General features: G+C 50.4%; 1 protein-coding gene across 1 annotated transcript in view; it reads left to right on the plus strand.

Annotated features, from left to right (window-relative positions):
* Dnmt3a (DNA methyltransferase 3 alpha) overlaps positions 1 to 19,817 on the plus strand; it is a 112,814-nt gene that overhangs the window by 830 nt on the left and 92,167 nt on the right. The window lies entirely within an intron of this gene.

Raw genomic sequence — 19,817 nt, forward strand, 5'->3', positions numbered from 1 at the left:
AATGCCTCTGGGGGCCCCCTGGCCACCGGCCTGCAGTGCCCGGCTCGGCGCTGCCGCAGGGGCCCCGACCGCCTCCGCCTTCCGGGCTCTGCCCCCGCCCCGGGGCGCTGCTCGGGGCCTGAGGCCCCGGCACTGCGGGGCGCGGACCTGAACCGGAATCGGCCGCTCGGTGTCGGGGCCCGCGGGGGAGGGGGCGCGGGCCAGCCCGGCGTTAGCTCCGCGGCGACGGCAGAAAATGGCAGCCTGGCACGACCCGGTCCCCCGCCCCTCCCCCGAGGCTTCTCGAGCCCGCGGGGCGGGGGTGACCCCAGAGGCCCCCGGGGGCGGGCCGGGGGGTGATCCGGGGCCGGGTCTGGGGAGCGCGGCGTTGCGATCCTCCTTCGGCCACCTGTGGCTTGGGGGTGCGGGGCGCCTGCGGATCGGGGAGGGGCGGCGGGGGGGGGGAGAGTACCCGCTTGGGGTGCACACCTTCCCGCTGAGGCCCGGGGTGGGGGGGCGTCGTGGCTGGCTCCTCCCTGCCCCCGCTGCGGGCCGTGGGAGCGGGGCGGCGGTGGCGGCGGCGACGCCGCAGTGTGGGGGCGGGGCGGGAGTGGGCGAGGATCCCCGGCCCGGGCCGCTGGGGGCCGGAAAGCTCGAGGGTGGGAGCGGCACTGCTGGAAACGACTTGGGTGGGGATGCCCGGGTCGCCCCCTGCAGCAGACTCTCCCCTGCACACACTCACACGCACCCCCGCCGGCCGGTGCAGACGTGTCCTTGAAAGCTTCGCATCTGCATGGTGAAGGACGAGGCCTCGCTGAGGCTGCGGATCTGGGGTCTCGGTCCCCACATTCCCCACACCTCGGGAGACCCCGAGCTTCGGAGCCACAGGCGGCCGCGGTCTGTGTCCCGCCCTCACCCGGGCTCCCCTCCCCAGGCCACCCTGCCCTTCCTCCCCGTTGGCGCGGACGGACCTGGCGTGGGTCCAGGGCCCGCCCCCCGCCTCCCCCAGCCCCTCTTCGCTGGGGCCCGCAGCCCTCCGGCTGCCAAACTGCATTTTGCTTTGCTGGAGCCTGCTTCTTGGGGGCGCCCTCTCCGTTCCCTTCCCCCTCTGCTGTTTTCCTCTTTCTCTGCCTCCCCTGCGTCCTTCCTCCTGGTTACGAGACCAGCTGAGTAGCTGTGGGCACCCTGGGAGGGACTAGGTTCCCACTGGGTCTCAGGGGCCCCCTTCCCTGCTCCCAAGAGGAGCCCTCTGTGGCTGCACCTTGACCCAAGATGGCGTCTTGCACCCAGCTGGGCAGTTCTGGCCTCCTTAGGGCGGAGGGAGGAAGGGCTGGGGACCTCAGCGATACAACTCGCCCCCTCTCAAGCCAGAGGGGGACAGGAGCCTTAGTGGAGGAGCACCCTGTGCTCCGTGACCCAGCTTGCCCCTCAGTGCACCGCTGTGCCCAGAGACTGCTGTCAGCATCCCCGGGGACAGTTTGGTCTTCATGTTTCACCCTGGGCTGCCAGCGGCTGAACCTCCCCCTGGGCAGGCAGGCGGGCAGGCTGCACAGAGGTTCTGGGATCAGGTGCTACTCTTCTGTGCCTCCTCCCTTCCAGGCAGATGTGACAGCTGCAGCCTGGGGATTGTGCTGCTTGAGGTGCTGGGACTGGCCTGTGGGATTTGAGAAACACAGCTGCCAGACAGACCCTCTGCTGGCAAGGGCCATTTGCAAGTAGTTTGAGGCCACTTGCCTTTGGATAGTTGAGTTGTGGGAGTTCCTGTGGGTTTCTGGAGCAAGATGGCTATAGTCCCCTTTGCCTTCTGGGGTCCCTTAAAGCTCTGGTGGAGCTGTTGACAGGTAACTTTGTCAAAGAGAGAGAGAGAGAGAGAGAGAGAGAGAGAGAGAGAGAGAGAGTGTTCAAGCGCTTTCAAGCCTGCACTTGCACTGCCAGTTAGGGACCCCAGACCAATTGTGTCATTGGTCTGGCACCTGCCTACCTCCCCTCCTGGGGCCCCCTTTTCTAGGCCTTGGTGCCTCTTCATGACACCCACTTCAGCCTCTTCTGCTCCTCAGTGCTTTATCTTCATCCCCTACCCTATCACATCCTCAGCTCCTGATTCCTATGTTGATGCTGATGGAAGCTTTCCAGCCCAAGGAGCCTGGCCCTCGGAGAGGTTGAATCCCCAGCATCCATAGTGTAAAGGCAACCTTGCCCACTGGAAGAGCCTAGGAGGGGCCAGTGGCCATCTGTCAGGATGTCTGCCTGCAGGATTCCTCTCTAGGGTGGGGGTTGGAAGCATCTCGGGGACCCATTCCAACTTTGAAATTCTATGGCTCTGAATCTTCTGATGGAGTTTCAGACTTAGAATGGGGTCAGGGTGGTCTACCTCCCCCCATGGTGGTAGTGATGGACAAGGTGTCTTAGAAGAGTAGGTGGGAGAAAGTAGGGGCCTTCCAGGAGGTAGACTTCTGAAGACAGTGGTGATGTGATGGTGGGGGCCCTGAAGGTCTCTTGGGTCTGACTGCAGGGGATGCAAAATACAGCTTCCATGCAGCCTTCACATTGCAGTTGTGTGTGGAAATCTGTGTGGGTGATTTGCAAGGGTCTCCCAGGTCCTTAGGGATATTTCATTATCATTTTCATGCCCCTATCTGCTATTCATCTTCTCAAAAAGCCAGCCAGTAATAGGATGAGCCATGGGATTCTTGTCAAAGCCAGGGTCTTTGGATGGGAGGAAATGGAGCCCACCTTGCTCCTAGGGAACCATACTTGCCTTGGTGACCCCTGGGTGCCCTGTTGGACATTTAGTGGGGCCTCCATGGATGTCTGCTGCATGTCTGGGAAGCTCCAGCTCCTTACCCTCTCCCTGAGGCAGGCTATGGCTGTCCCTCCTGCCTATTGTTGGTATTTCCAGTGGTTACTTGCTTATAGGTCACTGCTTAGTGGTCATTACCTGCTTACAGGCCACTTTGAGAGCTCCTGAGGGACCTAAGTTCTTTCCCAGAGTCCCTCAAGACTCAAGTATTGGGGAGCCAGATAGAAAGGGGAGTCTCAGCAGAGCCTTGCTGTCTCTGATGGGTAGGCTCAAAACAGACCACCTCCTAGACATTACTGTTAAGCTCCAATCCTTAGAATTGTGAGTGGAGCCAAGCGTGGTAGCGCAGGCCTTTAATCCCAGCATTTGGGAGGCAGAGACAGGTGGATCTCTGTGAGTTCAAGGCCAGCCTGGTCTACATAGTGAATTCCAGGACAGCTGGGGCTACAGGGAGACCCTATCTCAAAAATACTTAAAAAAAAAAAAAAAGAATTCTGGGTGGGAAGAATCCTGCTGTCCACAGCTTGCTGGCCTGGGGTCTCACCTCCATCACCCATGCCCCACTGATAGTTGGGTGTATGTTTGGCTTCTAGCAGTTGGAGCCAAGGTGCAGCCCTTGGGAATCATTTCCACCTCCATTTTAGTATCTGGTGGGTACTGGGAGTCATCAACCTGTTTCTGCAGGGTCTCCCTTGAGGCTGGGTTTCTGCAGGGTCTTTGCTGCTATCAGAGCTTGAATGGTAAATTAAAGGTGCTATTTTCCCCCATTTGAGATAGTGTCTCGCTATGTAGCCAAGACTGGTCTTGAACTTGTGATTTCCTGCCTTAGCCACCAAAGTGCTGGAATTATAAAGGGGCTGCTGTGTAAAATTTCAGTCATTTGTCTTTTAAGTTATTTATTTTTCAGACCAGGTCTCACTATGTTGCTCAGGCTAGTCTCAACTCATGGGTTCAAGTTGTTATCCTGCCTCAGCTTTCCTTGTAGCTTGGGTGACATGCATATGCCAGCATATCTGGTTTCACTTGCCTTGTTGACTATAGTTTTTTTCCCTAAAAGCGAGGCAATTCAAATTCCATGAATACAAGTCTTACCCTGAGACTTGTATTTGTGTCAGAGCTGCTTCCATTTGGCTAAGTGTGTCTGCATATTTGTGCATACATACATTTGTGCAAGTATGTAGACAGCTTGCTTTAATGTGAGCCAGCTTCAATGCAGTATAAGCTAGGGCCCTGGAGTTGGAACTACTTCTTGACTCAGCCTAGCTGCAGGACTCTTGAGAATCCCCTGCAACCCACATGTATGTGTGGACTCCCAGGATGTGTGGAAGAGATGAGGTCACCATCTTAGCCAGGGGTCAGCTCTTGGTTGCAATTCACTGTGCTTGCTTTCTGCATTCAGGCTGCTTGTGGGGGACCTCTGAGAAGTCCTGCCCACTTTCCTGCCTCCTTTGCAAAATCTTGGTCGGATGGGGAAAGTGCTGATTCTACTTGGAAATCTTGGCAGTCTGTTCCTGAGTCTCACAAATGGCATTGTCAACAGGTTGTGTGAGCACCTTCAGCTCTTTATTCTTATTCTGTCTTGAATTCAGTAGCATTTTCCCAACATGTTTTCTTCGGCTTGTCAGAGATTTATTTGCTGGGCATTTCCTGTGAGCAAGGCCCTTTGCTGGGGACACTGGATTGTGGAATACCCAATTAATTAACAACTGCAGGGTAAGGGGCTCATGAGAGGAGGGAGGCCACTGCCAACTGAGTGGTCAGGACAGATTTTTGTGACAGAGCAGGCACATCAGAGGGTCCTTGGAGCCCAGGAGTGGGGTGGGGGAAGGGCATCATCTGGCACAGCTGCAGTGTGAGGCCAACAACCTTGGGGCAGTGTGCTGGAGTCCTAAGGCTTTGCAGTGGTTTAGGGAGAGGATTCCTGCACTTGGTAACATCAGTTTGTGTCTTTGGAGAAGCAGTCTGAACCCTCCTGCTGGGGCAGGGCAGGGCAGGGGTGGTGGTGTTTTGAAAACTAGAGGTCAGAGAAGCCAGCTGAGCCCATGTGGTGTAGGATCTTGATTCTTCACAAGTCTGTAGACAGGGCCTTAAGAGCTCAGACTTGGACAGGAACTGAGATAGAGTTAAATTGCACAGCCTCAGGGGGTCATGGCAATGAAGGAGAACACCTGGGTAAGGTCCCCTATCCTGCCACTAAGGGGTATTGCAGGCAGAAGAGTCCCTTTTCTGGTCTCCCAGAGGTCTCTACATCTCCTGTTGCCCACCCACCTTCCAACATCCAAGAACATTCTTGAAAGGGGATAGAGGGGAAATAAATAAGGGTGAAATGGAAGGTTTCTACTTCTGTATCCTGACCCTTGCCCCTTCCTTGCCTACACCAGGGACTCACCACTCTGAGAGAGGTGCCTGGAGAAGTAGTCCAGTGCCGTCCCCCACCCCCAACACAGCCAGTCAGTTGGGGGACACGGCTTTCCAAGCCAGATCTCTGTTACTGATCACGTGCCAGCCACCAGTCTGCCTGGAAGACAGTGGTGAGGAAGTGTGGATGCCTGGGGCTTTCCTAGCTGAGTCCCAGTGTAGCAGGGTTTTTCAGCAGTGGCTGTGGCTGTACACTGCTCTCTCCCATTCTGCTGTGGTCCTCCCTGACCCCTAAGGCTTCCTGGTCTTATTTAGATACAGGACCAGGACTAGGTTCCCATTTTCTCTTTTCTATGGTCATTCCTATTGATCCTGCTTCTCTGTTTCAAATGTCAAGGTCATTTTTAATTCTGTGCCTGTTGTTAACTGTCCTGTCTGGGTGCGCAGATGGGATGGATAGATGACCATCTTATAGCCAGAGACAGAAGCTGGGACTAGGGTCTCCTAATTACTAGTCCAGAGTTCTGTTTTGTTTTACAGTTTTTGTTTTGTTTTTGAGGTCATGTGTTACTGTAGCCCAGGGTGAACTAGAACTTACTCTGTAGCCCAGGCTAGCTTCAAACTCAAGGCAGTCCTCGTACCTTCGCCCCCAGATGAATTGCCATGCCCAGCCCAAGTGCTCTCATTATGGTAGGTAAGAGGGGGCTGATGCAGAAGTTAGTCCAGCCTAACAGATCAGTAGGCTCCAGTAACCATTACCTGAAAAATGACAGGAGATATTTAGAATGGTGATTATGGGATTGTGGGGTCAAACTTGTGATTGGCTGAGCTGTTGGCTAGATGGGGGCTACATCATGGAAAATTGTCGTGGTCTTGAAGCATACTTTGTCTCAGCCCCCAGAGAACCATGAAGAGACACCAGTGAGTGTGCCCTGCCCATGCCAGGCAGGAGTATTCTCTAACACACAACTAGCAGAAGCTATGGAGTGGAGGCTTGCTGATAGAATGGGCTTGTATAATAATTCTGTAGATTCTGAAAGGATGAATTTGCAGGTAAAGGGAAGTCTAGATTCCTCATAAGTGTTTGAAATGAAGCAGTAAGGGTATCTATTCTGACTTGTTGAATGTCCATGAGCGGCGTTGGAGTACACAAAAAACAATGTGCATAATGTAGTCAGTCTCTCTTTCGCTTGCTCTTACTCTTGCTGTCTCTTGCTCTCTTTCTGTTTTTTGAGACAGTATTTAATCTGTAGACAAGGCTGGCTTTGAACTCTCTATCATCTTCCCTTTGCTGCCCAAGTGCTAGAGGTATAATCTCATTTTTAAAAATTATTTGAAATTTTTATTTGTTGTGTGTATGTGTGCATGCATATGCACATGCACCTGCACCATGGCAAACGTGTTGCTAAAAGAACAAATTTTGGGAGTCGGTTATTTCCTACTGTATAGGTCCTAGGGATCAAAGTCGGATATCAAGCACTTTCACCCACCGAGCTATCTTGCTAGCCCCATGTTTTAGAAATTCTTTTTAAAATATTTAATTATTCTCATTTATGGGCTAGTGCATGTATAGAAAAAGTTGCCCTGTAAGGATACACAGCAACCTGTTAGCAGTGATCTGGCCTTCTTAATTCATACATTTTTGTATTATTTGAAAAGGTTCCAATGAAAATATATGACAACTAAAAACAAAGTCATACTTTAGAAGTAGGGGGAGTAGAGTCAGATTTTATTCAGGAACTTTTGCAGTAAGGGGAAAAGGTCCATAATGTAGTACTGGGACCCATCCTGAACAGCCTGGACCAGTGGGGATCTAGAATCGGGAGCAGGGTTGGGGATCAGGAGAGAAATGACTAACACAAGCTGAGTGTAGTGACTCTCACCTGTGATACCAACACTCAGACGGCTGAAGCAAGAGAACTGATAGGAGTTCAGGCCAACCTGCACTATGTAGTAAGTTCCAGGCCAGCTTGGGCTACAAAATGAGACTCTTATCTCAAAAAACAACAGAACCTCAAAAAGCCAGATGTGGTACACTTGAGAGGTTGATGCAGGAAAATCAGGAGTTCAACGTTATCTTCTTTATACATAGTGAATTTGAGCCAGCCTGGGCTACATGAGACCCTACCTGTCAAAAGAAAGAAGGAAGGGAGGGAGGAAGAGAAGGAGGAAGGGAGGGAAGAAGGGAAGGAAGGAGGAGCGATCTCTAAAGGCTGGAGGTTCTACAAAGCAGGTTTCACGGGAGTCCTGATGAAAGCAGGCCAGGGTGATGGGACACACAGTGTGAGAGTGAGGATTGGATGAGCTCTTGAGAGTGATCTGCCATCAAAGGAAAATCATACTTTTTGGGGGGTCTTTTTTTGGAGACAGGATCTCCCTGTAGCCCCAGCTGACCTGAAACTCTCTATGTAGATCAGGCTGGCCTTGAACTCAGAGATTTCCCCTGCTCTGCCTCCCTAAGTGCTGGGATTAAAGGCATATGTCACCACGACCAGCAGGAAAATCATACTTTTTGAAAGCTTGTGGATGGGAATATGGAAAAAAATTCAGAGTTGACTCAGTGGGTAAAGGCACTTGCAGCATGGTAAAATAAGTACAGTCCCTAGAACCCATGTAAAGACTTCCAGATGTACATGTGTACATACATAGACTACACACACATTAAAAAACTCAAGTCATCCTAGAGCTGAAGATGGACTTCATAAATGATACAAAATTGTCTTAGAGCCTGAGGGCCAGGTAACTCAAGTAACCTTAACCTTTGCAAGAAGGGTCTTTCTGTAGAGTTTATAGGAAGTTCTGGTTTGGCTGAGGGCAGAAAGTAAGCAGCTGCTTGTTCTAGGCCTCTGGGGACAGTGGGCCATGCCAGCTTCATGGGATTGTGACTAGAAACTTGGTTTTGAGCCAGGATGGGAGACAGATCTTTTAATATCCCTCCCCCACCCCCTGGCAGAAGACATCAGTGCAGTAGACTGCTGTCATAGCCTTCCTTGCAAACTGAAGACATAACTCAGGACTTGCCCAGGGATAAAGGGTGGTGACCCAGTAGGGATCATAGGTGATCCAAACCTATGCAGAGTGCCTCAGGAGGCCACACTTAAGGAGAACAAAATGGGGTCTCAGAAGGCCCTGGCATGTGGGCTCAAGTTGTGTTTAACTCCAATCTGGGAGCTCCTGAGCAGGTGGCAGAAGCCTGGAGACAGCAGGGAAGAGGTAAGGAAGGGGACAGATGCAAATTCCTCTGCCCCAGGAGGCTCGGGGCTGGCTGTTTGACAGCAGCACCCACTTCACTCTTCTCAGTCTCATCCCTTACCCTGGCAGTGGGTGCCTCTTGGAGTCAGCTTCCCTTCTGACGCTGCCCCTTTTAGAGACAAGGTGAGAAGGAAGCTTTGCCCACAACACTGGAATAAGGAAGGAAGAGGAAAAGAACCCAGCATACAGATGAGCCCAGATCTGCCCTCTGCTCACCAGACCCATAGTTCTGGGCTGGTAGAGACAAATGAGCAGAGCCAAAAGAGCACTGGGCAGTGGGCAGCCCATCACTAGGGGATTAGCATCTCAGCTGCTAAGACTCAGTTGCTGCCCAGCCCTAAACTGCTTTGAGTGGCAGGCTTCTTCTGTAACTTGAGGTTTTAAAGCCCGCACACAGTAGGTGCCATTTCTTAAAGTGGAGTTATCATAGTGGCCCATGAGCAAGGACTCTCATGAATGCTGTGTGCTGTTAGAGCCTATAAAAATGAAGGGCTGGAGAGTTGGCTCAGTGGTTAAGAATACTGGTTGTTCTTGCAGGAGACCTAGGTTCGAATCCCAGCACCCACATGGCAGCTAACAACTGTCTGTAACTCCAGTTCCAGGGAATCCAACACCCTCTTCTGACCTCCACAGGCATTGCACAACATAGGTGCACTTACTTACATGCAGGCAATACACTCATACACATAAAAATAATAAAATTCAAAAAGATGATCTGTTGTCCTCGTCACCCTGAGGATGAAGGGAAGGGGTCACCTTGGGGACGATCCCCAAGCCCAGGGGCTCTGGATTAGAGTGACTGTGGGAGGAGTAGCAGAGACAGAGAACTTCTGTTATCTGACTCAGGTCCCTTTGCCCAGCGCCAGAAGGAAATTTGGCCTCTCTGGGCCTCTGTTTCTTTTTCTTTTGTACTTGTTTATTTTTTTATAAATATTTTTATTTATTTGTTTAAATTTTATGTGTGTGAATGTTTTGCCTGCATGTAAATACACCCAGGGGGTGAAATGCCCGAGGAGGCCAGAAGAGCATTGAATTCCCTGAAACTGGAGTTATAGGTGGTTGTTAGCCACTGTGTGAGTGCTGAGAACCAAACTCAGGTTCTCTGGACGAGCAGCCAGTGCTCCTAACCACTGAGCCATCGCTCCAGCCTCTTTTTTTCTTTTTAAATTATTTAAATTAAAAAAATTTCTTTGGTAGCACATGTGTGGAGGTCAGAGGACACCTTGTGAGGAATTGGCTTTCTCCTGCTACCATGTGGGCTACAGGGATTGAACTCAGGTCAGCAGGCACCTTTACCTCCTGAGTGACCTTGCTGGGCCTCCTGTTTCTTCCTCTGCAAAGCCATTATTTGATTATAGAGAGTCTCCTGCCCAAGTGATTATCTTAGAAACCCTGCGTTCTTTCTCTTTCTCTGCCCCTTGGTCTCCTGTGGGTTCTGGGCCTGCTGACAGGGATAGCTTTGCCCATACCCTACAGCATGGGAGGATCTAGGCCATAGCCATCCTGGCAACTTGCACCACAATGGCTCTTAGTAGTTTTATTGCCGGCATCAGTGTGGCACTGGTTGCTGTCCATTTCCAGGCCTGCAGTTCCCAGCCTGGCTGGTGGTGGCCTGAGGACCCTGCCTGGTACTGGAAGCTCAGCAGGGCTGGGCAATTGCCTTTGTGTTTTCTTCTGTCAGCACCCTCCACAGTGTGGCATCTGAAAGCTGGGTTCCAAGGTGGCAGGCCTGGCAGCCCTTCAGTTCTCCCTCTGAGTTCCCTTGCTTCAAAAATACATAGTGTCTGCCGGGCGTGGTGGCGCATGCCTTTAATCCTAGCACTCGGGAGGCAGAGGCAGGCGGATCTCTGTGAGTTCAAGGCCAGCCTGGTCTACATAGTGAGTTCCAGGACAGCTGGGGCTACAGGGAGACCCTGCTTCAAAAAGACAAAGGAGGCAGAGGCAGGTGGATCTCTGTGAGTTCAAGGCCAGCCTGGTCTACATAGTGAGTTCCAGGAAAGCGGGGGCTACAGGGAGACCCTGCTTAAAAAAAAAAAAAAAAAAAAAAAAATACATAGTGTCCGTCCATTCATCTCTGAAAGGCTCCTGGGTGTCAGGGGCTGACTACACGGATAAGACCCAAGGATCCTGCATCTTAGGGTGGGAGACTGGTGAAGGCTTGTTAGCTGCTCATGGGCAGCTAGAAGAGCTTGGGAATGGGTACAGAAAAGGGAAGCCTAGTCAGAAGGGAGGAATGTCTGGAAGGGATTTCTGACAGATAAGATGCCTTAGCCAAGTGGAAGGGCAGGGAGTAGTAGGTGGTCAAGGGCATGTCCAGGCCCAATGAGGCTGGAGTATAGATAATATCATAGGAAACCAGACAGCTGGGCCTGGTCAGGCTTTGAAAAGCTGAGATGTTATCCATGGATAAGGATGAGTGTTGGACTTGGAGCCCCAGGCCCCAAGTGACATTCAAGAAAGGTCATTCTTGGGCATCAAGGATGAGAAATGGGGCAGGTGAGGTGGCACCAGGGTGTATAGATAGAAGGCCAGTACAGAAAATGCAGGTGGCAGTGGTGACCCTCTGCTTTCTGCATGGGTGGGAGAGTCCAGGAATGAGTGTGTGGTGTGTTTCCTGGGGAGGCACGACTGGAGCTATGGTGGGAAGGTGACTCAATTTCCTCAGGAGAGCCTGGTCCAGGGCCAGCCTTGCAGGAGGAGATGAGAGTATGCGTCAGAAGGTCTGGAGGGGGTGTCCTGTGGGGTGGAGCCCCTGGTTCCATCAGTGCCAGGCAGCCCTGCAGATGCATGAGGAGGGAGGCAGTGACTTCACCAGACACTTGTGCCACAAACATTGGGGATGCTGGCGTTTGGCGACCTGAACTGAGGTGATTGCTTCTCTATAGTCCCCCCAAAGATGAGCTGCCAGGCCTAGGCCCTGGCCGTCTGGTGCCAGGCTGTTCCAGCTGGGTTAGTATCACTGCCAGTGTCTGAGAATGTCCTTGGACTTGAGTAAAGCTGCCGGTCTCCATTCAGGGCCAGGCCTGTCCCAGTGGGAGGGGACAGACTGGGACCAGCATTTTCGGTAAGCAAATAGATACAAATAAAAATGATCGGAGGGAAGGAGTCTTCAGTGTGTTTCCTGAAATACAATCTGAAGGCTGTTTCCAAAGAATTTCTGAAAAAAATGACAGGAACCCACGTCAGTATCACTGAACTCAGGCAGAGGCAGTGTGCCCATGTGCCAAGGCCACTAGACTTGGCGCTGGGGAGACAGGTTTTGACCTTGGCTCTGCCACCTCTTTGGCATGTGTCCTTGGGCAGATGGTGCAGCCTTTCTCAGCCTTGGTATTGCCATCTGCAGAGTGGATGCAACCTCGAAGGCTCTTGGTTTTGTTTGTGTGTTTGTTTGCCTCATTTTTGCTTCTTGCACTAAGCCTGGCTATTTTCTTTCATCTCTTAAAAGACTTCTTAGGCAGTTGGTTTTACAGGTGTTTGAGGATTTAAAGTAACCATGTGTTTTCTTGGTTTGGCACGGAGAAGGCATGTACTCATATGCTGTCCTTTACCTGTCTCGTAAGCTCAGCTTCTGATAGTGACTTGTTTCCTGAGGGGCCTGTGCCCTCCTGCTATAGGTTGGTTTTGAGCTCCCTGCTCCTGAAAAGGTCTCTTTATCAGGTAGCAGTGACTTCTTTGTGACCAGTTATTTGCCACCAGTCTGAGTCACCTCAGCATGTTTGAAGAAGAATCACTGAGGATGGGAGCTGAGGGGGTAAGGGAGGGAGGGAATGGAGAACACGGGCCAAGGAGAACTGTCACAGGGTCTGGGTGGGGTTACTGTGCCAGGGGAGAAGAGGGCAGAATCCTGATATGTTTTGAAAGGTGAGCTTGGCCGTGATGTGACCTGGACCTGGGGTGGGCTATCCTTGCCTTCAGAACTGGACCTCAGGAAATGGTAGGTCTGGGCTCCCCTAGTAGCCATTTGGCTATGTTGTGGCCCTGTGACCCTCAGCCTCACCTGTTGGGAGACATTTGAAGTATACCTGAATCCCAGACAATCTGGCTGAAGTGACTTCTCAGTGTAGACTCTTACACTGGTGATGTTGGCCAGAAGGCCTGGGCAAGCATCAGGTTGTTCCTAGCCAGCAGTGGTATGGGTGGGGCGTGCTGACAAAACCCATGCTTTGTCCAGACCTGTGCGAGGACCCTGGCCCTGGGGAGGCTGGGCCTCTGTGAACTCAGGGCATGGTGGTATAATCACATGAAACATATAGCATAATTAATCTAGCCTACTCTTAATGATATGCATAATTGTGCTGAATGGTAATTAGGTGTAAATGGTAAGCAGTTCACATAAATGTTTTTGTAATTGGTATTAATTTTGCAGAGGCAAACCAAGTTTATGCAGTTTTTCCCTTCTTGCTCTGTTAGTTTTCTAGTATAGGCAATTCCCAGCTTTTGGATGAATTCTATTGCAAATGTTTGTTTCTAGGGCAATGTTTTGTATTTTCTTGTAGAACAATGTTATGAATGGTTATAAGGTTCCCAAGCTGGTTTCCAAATGCCTCTTTGGCCCACACATTAGGCAAAATGTGCAAGCCTGTGTGGGGGCAGCTGCAGGCCCCCTGTTCCAGGTGCCTCAGGGCCTGTGGCTCCACTCGAACCTCTCTGTGCATCTGTGTCTGTGTTTGTGCTCCTGCATCTGTTTCCATGTGCTCATCTGTGTCTGTGTATCTCTGTGTACATCCGTCTGTGTGTCTGTATGCATGTGCCTGTGTTTGTCCTGTGTGTGTGTTATCTCCCTATTTGTGTGTCTCTATTTGTTGATGTGTATTTGTGTGTCTGTGTCTATCCTTGTCTATGCATCTGTATGTATACATCCATGCTTCTATGTGTCTCTGTGTCTGAGTTTGTGTGTCTGTATGTTTGGGTATATATGTTTGTATCTTTGTGTATGTGTGTCTCTATGTCTCTGTGTGCATCTGAGTTTTTGTGTATGTACTTTGTCTGTGTATGTATCTGTTGGTATGTATACATCTGTGTGTGTCTGGGCCTGTATGATCAACAGAGACTCCTAAGGCTACCATGGTAGGTAGAAAGTTGTAACCCTGAATGAGGCTCAGCAGCCACTTAGGAGTACGCTCCAGCTGTTCTTTGACAGGTCTTCCTGGCAACCTGGCCTTTAATCCTGAATCAGAATAACTTTTTAAGTGAACATCTGTTGAGTGTCTTTCATAAGCCAGGTGCTGTGCTAAACCATTCAACTCAGGTTTTCTCATATCTTAAGATAAACTTATGGGGTAGGGATTCTCATTGACCCCAATTTACAGATTAGGAAACTGAGGCCAACACCTCTGAGTGTCAGAGACAGGGTCTGAGATCGGGTCTGGTGATTTGCTGTAGCAGCGCTGCTGGTGAAGAGACAGGAGCTCTGGGATGTGGGCCTCTTCCTATTTGCCTCAACCCTTACCACCAGTGGCTTGGTTTGGGTCAGTACAGAGGGTAGGGAGCAGTCGTGGTTGTTGGAGTCCTCAGTGTAGGAAGAGGGTAACAGGGTGGGTGTGTGGGAGTCATGGCTATGGACACTGTGGGAGTGGGTGGTCACAGACAAGTCAGGTTCCAGGGCTTCAAAAGGTGGGAGGCTATGCCCCTCCTGGGACCCTCATGACCCCCTTCTTTTGAGCATCTGGAGGCAGGAGTTCTAGCCTAGGGATGGTGGACTAATGCCTCACAGCTCCACATGGCGTTTCCATGGTACAGCACCTTGGTAGTCCGACAAACGACTCCTGGAATGGGGATTGTGGGGGGTCACTCTAGGCACCGCAGCACTGTGCTGGGGATGTTGCAGCTGCCTGGGAGTGACTTTGCACAGTCCTCTCTGCCTCGAGGGTCACCTAGAACAGAGCAAAGGCCAGCCCCAACTGTGGGCTGAGCCACAGGGACAGAAAAAGTACAAGACATGAACTTTGATCTCATCTGTTTGGGAAAATGGACACATCCATATACATGTGCAGTGTTGCATGACCACCCACAGAAACCATTAGACCCTGGATGGGTGGTCAGGGAAGGATGAAGGAAGGAGACATGTCAGCTTGAGGGCTGGGGCCAGGAGATCTGGGGGCCTCAGGAGGGGCTGCTCTTTCGAAGAGTGGTGTGAGCACACAGTGTGGAAAGGGGATGTCAGCTAAGGTCGTGACCAGACATGGAATGATGGGGGTCAACAGGGAGAGGTGGGGTGAGGTCGGAGCAGGAGACGCCAGCCACTAATGTAAAATCAAAGCAAGATTTGATTTTACAGTGTGTGAAAGTCCTTGGCACCTCACAGTTGGGGAAGTCAGCTTTAATAAGATAGAATTTGCATTCTTAAAATTTGCCCTTATAAGTATACAGTGTGATTGTCTTAGAACACTCCCAGAGCTGTTTATCACTATGGTTGGTTTTAGACCATCTCACGGGCATCAGGTTTTAGTTAAGGAAGGTATGTGTAGACAGTTCGCTGAGAGGGTAGGATGAAGGTAGAGAGGGTGGGACACTCATTACTGAGTATTCACCAAGGTTATTGTCTGGTGGCACAAGGTTCCTGAGTGAATCGGAAGGTCAGAGAGGCTGGAGGATTAGGTTATGGGGACTGAGGGGAGAAGGTGGGACCTGAGTCTCTATGGCTTTGGGCTTGGGAGGCTGAGGAGCAAGTGATACCATTTTGCAGAGAGAGAGAAGCTAGGAAATAGAGCTGGTTTGGGGGGACATGTGGGGCCTGGTTCTTAAGAGCAAGACTTCAGGTGACTCCAGGTCTCCTGTGTATCCAGGTGGGCAGACACAGACAATAAAGACAGAGTCCTGCAGGAGGAGGGCTGTTCCAGTTTTATCACTGTTGCTATGATAAATGACCCTGACAAAAAGCTGGGAGAAAGGGCTTATTTGATTTATAGTTCCAGGTTAGAGCCCATCATTGTGGAGAGGTCAAGGCAGGAACATCAAACAGCTAGTCATGTCACATCCTAGAGTAGAGAGAAATGAGTGCACATGCTCTCTTGCTTGTTGCTGGCTTGTGCTTAACTCCATTTCTCTACTCAGTTCAGGATCCTGCCCTAGGGAACGGTGCCCCCCACAGTGGGCTTAGTCATCTCACTTAATTAACTTAATTAAGACAGCCCCCCCCCAAGACATGTCCACAGGCCTGCCCAATGTAAAGAGTCCCTGCTTGAAACTCTTCTTAGGTGATTCTAGACTGTCAAGTTGACAAAGCTGACCATAACAAGGTCTGAGAAGAGAGCAGAGTTGAAGGCCAAGAGCAATAGTGCAGCAGAGGCAAGGTTCCTTACCAGCCCTGGATGCAGAGGCCAGGATGGGAAAATGGGGAGCAGAGAGCCAAGTGGAAGCATGGTAGGGGACCAGAATGCCCGAGAATCCACAGGCTTGTATGCTTCCAGAAGCAGGGCCCTTGTTCACCCTGTAGCCCCACTCAGCACTGGCGCTCTATGTGATGACTGAGAGGAGTACTTGAAGCAGGGAGTAGTTAGCTAGCAGGCTGATAATGAGCTCAAAGATTTAGGAAAGGACAAGGCCCTTGAGGCCATGAGTGTCCATGTCAGTCCAGCTCCATGAGGAGACAGAAACCACATGGTGTTTTGAACAATAAAAGTATAATACAAAGAATTATCAACCATAAGTGGGGCCTGGAATAATAAAGGTTGGTTAGTCAAAAGTAAAAAAGCCAGAGAATACAGAAGTAGCAGCTATGAGAACAGCTGCTAAGCCTACAGTTGCCAGAGTACCCAGGGAAGAGGTCCCAGGACTGAAATCCAGTCCTTGATGGAAAGGGTGTGATCATGGCTCCCTAGAGGAGAGAAGTCACTGGAACAATGTGAATGACTCTCGCTGGAAGTCTGCATTCTGGACTCTTCGGGTCCCAAGGAAAGCTTTTATGAAGCAGTGTCTTTCTGGAGGTGCACTTGGTCCTAAACTCCCCATGGGAGCGCTGGGCGAAGCTGCTGCCTGTGGTGTGTTGCTAGGGCCAGGTGCTAGAGAAGAAGCATCTCAGGGGCCTGGCAGCCTGCAGGACCTGGGCACTGGGGAGCTGTACTGAGGAACCAAATGCTGGAGAGACTGCAACAGTGAAGAACTGGGTGCTGGGAACTTTGATCTGCAAAAGACTGATGCTAGAAAGCACCTAGGCTGGAGGGTCAACAGCTGAAAAAGTACATAATTACAGGGACCTTCTGAGGGAGCACACAGCATCCACATGGAAGTCTTCTTCCGCACTGTCTCTAGTACCTTTCACTACAAAGTTGGATGTTGTGCCAGCCAGCAAAGGAGAAATATTTAAAGGGCCCATCTATGTTTTCACAGAGCAGGCATTGAAGGGTACTGGTAGCTGGTACACTCCACTTGTTTCACTACATAGTTTGCATCTGCACCTGTTCCTACCCATCTGTACAGCAGCAAAATAACTGGACATCTACCTGTCCAGACATAGTTATCCTTCTTGGGAAGTTCTAATCTGAGCTAGGCATAGTGGCACATACTTATATTCTCAGCACTTGGGAGGGAGGTAGAAGCAGGGGGATCAAGAGTTCAAGATCATCCTTGGCTATGTAGAGCATCCTTCTCTATGTAGAGAATTCGAGGCTAACATGGACTACATGAGACCCTATCTCAAAAAAACCAAAAAAACAAAACTCACCAGGTGTGGTGGCATACACTTTTAATTCCAGCAGTTGGGAGGTAGAGGCAGGCAGATCTGTATGAGATCAAGGCCAGTCTTGTCTACAGAGTGAATTCCAGGCAAGCTAGGAACTATAGGGAGACCTTATCTGAAACAAACAAAACAACAAAACCCTCATCCTTTTGCCCATAGAAGTCATAGGCGTCATTGCCTGAACTCCTGGCTACATTTATAATAACTTCTCAAACTCAGTCACAGTGCCACTAATAGTTCTGTTACCCAAAGATAAAATTGTAAAGTTAAACTGGAACAAAACTTGTATAGAAAACAATGAGAAGGCGAGGGAAGACAGTGGTAACCATATGTGCACATCAGCAGATAGATCAAGTAAACATAAAAGACAACAGCCTGCAGCCCTGGCTTCTGCATTTGTTCAACAGGCCACATTTACAGCCTGGTTTCTGCCTGTCCCCCATTCTGTATTTCCTCTGCTCTGAGCCTGGAGAGCTTCGGCAGGTCGGACTTCATTAGCTGGGTGGCCTAACCAAGCTCTCATTCCTGAAGGACCCGCATCCTCAGTCATCCTACATTTGTTCTTTTTACTGTAGTTTTCTATCACCACAACTCTGGGGCATAGAAACTCTAGGATCCCCTGGAGGGAATCTCCTGGCTCTCAGATCTCATCTTCCTGGGCTCTGTTGTATACCAGCCATCTTTAGTGAACAGGATCAGCCACTCCAGACACTGGAGTAACTATTTCCTGACAGCTGATTCAATGACCAAGGCCTGGCAGATATCGTCTAGTGGAACCATTTTGGGGGTCTCCTAGTGAAAGCATTATTCTTTTGGGGATTAAGTGTATCCAAAGAGGGTTCAAAGACACAGGGAAGGGAGCAGGAGCCAGATGAAGGGGGCTAAGTGAGAGCGAGTGAAGAGGCCTAGGAGTTGGCAAGAGTGGCCTATTCTTTACAGATGCATATTTCTGTGACCATGACCACATCAGGGACCACGTGACTGAATATCACATGGTGTGTCAACTTGGTCACCCTGACTCCCAGGCCATGAGAAGCTCTTTGACTGCCACAGCACACAGTCCTAGGCAGGCGTCTTCTGTGCCCCATACTCAGTTGTGGGTGCTCCTTTATAGAAGTCTGGTAGCTCATACTGGCTCCTGAAAAAAGTTCTTGCTCCTTCACAACATCTATTTTGGGTATAAACCTTTTATTCTCTCTGCTTTGGGGGCTGTGTCATGGTAACTATTAGCATGAGCAAAGAAGTCTGTGATTCAGAGTCTTCTCCTTCCCTATGGCTGCCATAGTGGCGGGTGGTGAATGCTGGTGCTCAAGCTGGTTGTGCCACAGCCTAAGATAGGTGGGTATGTGAGCCACGAGTCATCGCACGATGACTCTTAAGTCAAACAGATGGCTCTGAAGTTGGGACAGGATGGCAGGACTGTTGGACTGTCACCAGAGGCTTTTGGTATTCTGTGGGCAGCTGGTAGGTTGGGTGCAAGTGACACTTCTGGAAGTGGGAGCAATGAGATGATGTCATCTCACCCAAAAGTGTCACCAAGACCTCTCCATGTCCCCTTTACTTAGCCTCAGTCTTATGACCCAGAGAGGCTTTGGCAGGAGGGAAAAAAGCCCCGTTGGACCACCTTGTTGAATGATGTTAGGGACAAGCCCACCACCCACAGGATTCACTTCTACCTCTTTCCCAACTAAAATAGGACTCAGCCAGGAGGCTACCATGTGGGAATTGGTTCCCTCAGACACTGGTGGAAGCATTGTTTCTTTGGTTCTCTAAGCATGTGCTTTGCATGCTTCCGTGGGTACTGCCGTGTTTACAAGGGCTCTGGAATGGACTGAACCTATCCCAGGACTTTCCTTCTGTGCTCCCTCAGGAACATAATCAACCTCTAGAAACCTGTTTCTTCTAAAGAATGGGGACAACAGAACCTACTTCATATGCTTCATAGACTTGTTATGAGGGTTGACTGGGATAGCTCCATGCTCAAGCACAGTGCTTGGCACGGGGCAGGAATGAATGAATGAATGAATGAATGAATGAATGACTTCTGTATCCAGCAGGGCACAGGATACCATGATTAGAAGACTGCAGACCCCACCTCCTACCCTAAGACAAGCCGAACCAGGCAAGGGAGACAGATTGGAAACTTATGACCTATCTGTGCCCAAAGTGAATAAAGCTGCAGAAGTCACATGCTAATTATGAGAGCTGGTGACAGAACTGCCTGGATTTGAACCTTGTGCCACCTCTTACTTTGATGTTAGGGGCAGGTTTATGAACCTTCCTGTATCTTGTTTTCTTATCTGCAAAATGAGGATGAAAATAGTACTTCAGCGGGTGAGGGTGACGTATGAGGACTGAGATGCTGGCATCGTAAAACTCTCCACAATTGTGGCACAGCGTGGGAGCTTAGTAAGCACAAGCTTCTGACTGAGTGACGTCCACTTGTGGGCACTCTAGGGATTTTGAGAAAGAAGAGAGGTCTGTGGGTAGATGAGTCAGGCACTAAAAATTGTGAAGATTTATTAGTGTTTTCTCAGTGCCAGGCACTCTAATAAGCATGTTTAATGCATTCCTTTCTCAGACTCTTCCTCAGCTCTGTGAGGTGAGCCCTGTTATTCTCTCCCATTTTATAGCCAAGGAAACTGAGCCACTGTTTCGTATCAGGTCATCGTGATGCAAAGAAAAAGTCAGGGTTTGTTCCAACCTGGCTCCCCAGAGGACCTCTAGGTGCTGAGACTTACACCTGAGTCA

Source organism: Nannospalax galili, unplaced genomic scaffold (assembly GCF_000622305.1).
Source record: "Nannospalax galili isolate Female #2095 unplaced genomic scaffold, S.galili_v1.0 scaffold1191, whole genome shotgun sequence".
NCBI lineage: Eukaryota > Metazoa > Chordata > Mammalia > Rodentia > Spalacidae > Nannospalax > Nannospalax galili.